At 40.4% G+C, this 4,393-nt stretch overlaps 1 pseudogene; it reads left to right on the forward strand.

The window, feature by feature from the left end:
• The first annotated feature begins 2,185 nt into the window (after positions 1–2,185).
• LOC124109818 (forkhead box protein R2-like) lies at positions 2,186–3,158 on the forward strand (annotated as a pseudogene).
• The last annotated feature ends 1,235 nt before the right edge of the window (positions 3,159–4,393 follow it).

Genomic DNA, 4,393 nt, shown 5'->3' on the forward strand with positions numbered 1-4,393 from the left:
TTACTACTGGTCTATTGTCTGCATGTATCACAGTTTATTCACTTATTGAGTGACATCTATGTTGTTTCCACATTTTGCAATTATGAATAAAATTGCAATAGAAATCCATGTGCAGGCTGAGGTTGTGGCTCAAGCAGTAACGCGCTCGCCTGGCATGCATGGGGCACTGGGTTCTATCCTCAGCACCACATAAAAATAAAATAAAGATGTTGGTCCACCAAAAAATAAAAAATAAAATAAAAAGAAATCCGTGTGCAAGTTTTTGTGTGTATCTAAATTTTCAGTTCCTTCAGGGAAATACCAAGGAGTATAACTACTAGATAATACAGAAAGGTATGTTCACTGAACTGTCTTCCAAAGTGATGTACTATTTGCATTCTGATCAGAAAAAATAAATTATTGTTGCTGAACATCCTCACTAGAATTGAGTGTTGTCAGTATTTAGGACTCTTGCTATTTTAATAGGCATGTAATATTATATCATGTATTATTATATTGTATTAATTCCCTAATGATATATGATGTTGAACATCTTTTTCATTTGTTTATTTGTTATCTGTAAATAGCTTCTTTAGTAAGGTGTCTGTTCAGGTCTTTGGTCCATTTTTAAATAAACTTTTTCATTTTCTCAAAAAAAAATGTGATGGGTGAAGGGAATATCATCACTAAATCCCTATATTTGCCAGAGGGACTGATTTCTCCTTGAAGATTGTATGCTTTAATTATAATTCCCTAGAAACAGACCTCAAGACAAGGATTCAAAAGTAAGCAGTTTATTGAGAAGCGCAGGAAACATTGGGAAGAAGTGAGGAATAAAAAAGGGAAGAGAAAGAAGTCAATAGAAAGTGAATTATCAGTGGGAGCATGGCTGGGGTTGTGGCTCCACACCAGCGAGGTTCTGGGTTCAATCCTTAGCACCGCATAAAATAAATAAATAAAATAAAGTATTAAAAAATGAATTATCAAGCCAGGTGTCATCAAGATTGGTGCTTAATGTAATGGAGAAACTTCTTACCCGGGAAATTGTGTAGAATACAGAGTTATCATGGTGGCACACTCTGTAATCCCAGCAGCTCGGGAGGCTGAGGCAGGAGGATTGCGAGTTCAAGGTTAACTTCAGCAATTTAGCAAGGCCCTAAGCAACATAGTGAGACTCTGTCTTAAAATAAAATATAAAAAAGGGCTGGGAATGTGGCTCAGAAGTTAAATGCCCGGGGGTTCAATCCCTGATACCAAAAAAAAAACAAAAAAAAAACAAAACATAAGAGTTAGTGCATGCCGAGAGTGAAGAACTGTGACAGATTATGCCCAGAAAATCACATGGAGGTAGCTTGGACATATAATGGGAATGGACATCTTTGTCTGAAAAGAATAGAATATAATATATGAAACAGGTGTTCTATTACCATTTTACTCTGTTTATTTTCCATGTCACTTTTAAGCCTTTAAAAAAGTATTCCTGAAAAATATATATATAGGTACATATTTTCCCCCATCAGTCATTTGTTGAGGACTGCCCCAGCTAATTCCCTCCATCCCCTACCTCTGTCACTGTACTTCCAGACTGCCAGACTAAGAGGTTTAGTGACATTCAGGCAAAGAGATGCAGTTGTAGGCAGTTGGAAGTTTGTTAGTGAGCACCTAAGTGAATGGTACAAAGGGTAAGGACGAGGTACCAACAGCATCTGCTACAAAAGGGCTGGAGCACAGTATGCATCAAAATCTTTGTGAGGGCTCTTTTCCATGGGTCATTTTAAATGGTGAGGTCGTCTTCTGCTCAACTCAGCCAATCAGGGCCTTTCTCTTCAGTATAGTACAATTTTCCTAAATATTGCTCAGTGTGAACATGTGAAAGAATTTTTCTTAAACATATACCTAAACAAAGAATTCTCAGAGAGTCACCTTCCCAGGCACTTGAAGTCAAGTCCTTGGAAAAAAAGTAGATTTCAATAATCTTAGCAGACTGAGAGTAAAGGAGAAATACCATCTCAGACATTCCAAGAAAGCTGGAGTTTTTCCAAGTCTGACCACTGACCAATGAGGCATTGGTGTCCCTTTTTCAAGTACTTCTCAAAGGCCTACTCATAAACTCCCTCAATAGAAGAGACTGCATCAGTGCCCCAACAAAATTTTGAGAGACATCTGTCCATTCAGTAGTCTTCCTCCACCTATTTCCACACTAAACATGGACCTAATGCTAAAAAATCCTGACCTCTGGTACAGTCTTCATGGATGAGTTCCAGGACCTCTGGATTGGGACATGGGAATGAGTTCTTCTTGCCTTGCACCATGGACCAGAGCTCTTTAGCTGAGCAGAACCTTGTCAAATACAAAATTCAAGTAATGAAGCCCCCAGAAGTACCTGGTCCTGTCCAAGATGCTTCTCACTCTGAACCCAATTTGTGGATGTGGGTAAACCCCAACAAGCCAGGTGTCATCAAGAGGGCACACTGTGTGCCCTCTCAGCAGCCAGGAGGCCCCAAAGCCCAGTAGTAAGGATCTGACAAGCATGGGTTCTTCCTCTCAGTCACCCACAAAAGATGAAGAGTCTAGTTTCTCAGAGGTTCAGGAAGTGGTGGAGTCCCTGCCACTTTCCTCCAGTGATCAGTTTCTCCAACAGAAGCAACACATCTCTTCCCCAAGTGACTGTGAGCTTACAGAAAAGGATGCTGAGGAATAAGAGAACAACATCTTCTGTGGCCCTCAAGCCCCTTAACAAAAGGGATGGCTTTCAGAAGTCAAAGCTGTGGGTGGCAAGCCAACCACCAGGAAAGGAAATCCTGGCCATGGCCCCCATTCAATTACAGCCACCTAATTGCCCCAGCCTTAAGAAACAGCCTTAAGAAACAGCCTTGTGGCCTCAATGTGCAACAGATCTACAACTTCACTTGACATTTTCCCCTTTTCTGGACAGCTCCAGATGGCTGGAAAAAAACACCATTCACCACAACTGCTGCTTCCTGGGCAGCTTTGAAAAGGTGCCAGTCACTCTTCAGGATGAGGCTTATGCAAAGCCTTGCTCTTGCCTCTGGAGGCTCAGGGAGGAGGGACACCTCCACTTTCAGGAGGATACTTGTCTCTTGGCCTCAGCTGGAAGAGAGAGCATCCAACATGCCATGAGCCAATCTGATTTGATGCCCTCCCTCTGTGACCTTTGAACAACTGCTCCCTTTCTGGAATACTGCCCTCCTTTCTATGCCTACCCATAGTCTGACTGACCTTTATTAATCCCTCAGCCTACCCTGCCTGGTTGGTGCCAAGTTGGTCTTTAACTACAAGAATGGTGTTAAATAAGGTGAGAGGTAAGTACAGAGGAGGTGGGGCTTTTATCCAGGTGGGAATTCATAGAGGTTTCATCAAAATAGTGGCAGTTGTTCTACATCTTGAACAGAGGCAGAAAATCCCAGGAATAATGGCTTGGAAACTAAGGAAAGAAGGGAATATTTTTATGTGAAAAAAAGGAATTCTGTTTAGTATTTACTTCTCTATTCTGATCTGTTTCAGAAAGCTGAGGTTTCTCTAAGTCTGATCTCTGATCAGTGAGATATCCATGCCCCTTTTTCCAGTACTTCTGGTGGGCCTACTGAAGTACTCTCTAGATGAGATATACTACATCAAACAGTGCACCAACAAACATTTCGAGAAATGTCTGAGAGACTTCTGTCCTTTTGAAGCCTTCCTCCACCTATCCCTACACTAAAGACTCAAAGCTGAAAATCTTGTGACTTTTGATACAGTTTTCATGGTCAGGTCCCAGAGCCATGGTAGGCTCACATATGAAAGTAAACACTGCAGTATAAAGCATAAAATATAGGATGGACCCAGACTGTGGGCAACCTTGAGTATCGCCTGAAGGTCTATACATATACAAAGAACTGGGCCTGAGGTTTAGTCACTTTTTAAGTGACCCTTTTTATTCTTCAAATCCTCACTTTCTCTTTCTGGTCTTGGTCTACTCAGCCTTATTCTATTGTTATCCAGTTCCAGTACTGACAAATAATTCCAAGCAACTACTTTTAGTTTGAATATCAAAAAAAACTTGAATTGCTCCTTGATTAACTTTTCATGACAAAGCTTTTTCATGACAAAGCTTGGTTTCTCATTCTTTCATTCACCAAATCTTTATTGAGGAAATGCCAGTGTGTCAAGGTCCATCTTAGGTGCTAATGATTAAAAAAAAAAAACTATCAGATAACTAGTGGGAGATAGATAATTCTTACGTAAATGTGATGAAACGTATGAAGTTGTCATGGAGATGAGGCATTCTTCCTGGGAAAGATATAAAAAACATTGAGAAGCAAATGTTTTTTTGAGCTAGTTTCTAAGAGTAAATATGAATTTGCTGAGCAGATAGAGGAGAAAGGACATTACAGAGCCAATAGTGTTAACAAAT

Source organism: Marmota monax, unplaced genomic scaffold, assembly GCF_021218885.2.
Source record: "Marmota monax isolate L192 unplaced genomic scaffold, Marmota_monax_Labrador192_F-V1.1 WCK01_AAM20220418_F8-fsc00008, whole genome shotgun sequence".
NCBI classification, from domain to species: Eukaryota; Metazoa; Chordata; class Mammalia; order Rodentia; family Sciuridae; genus Marmota; species Marmota monax.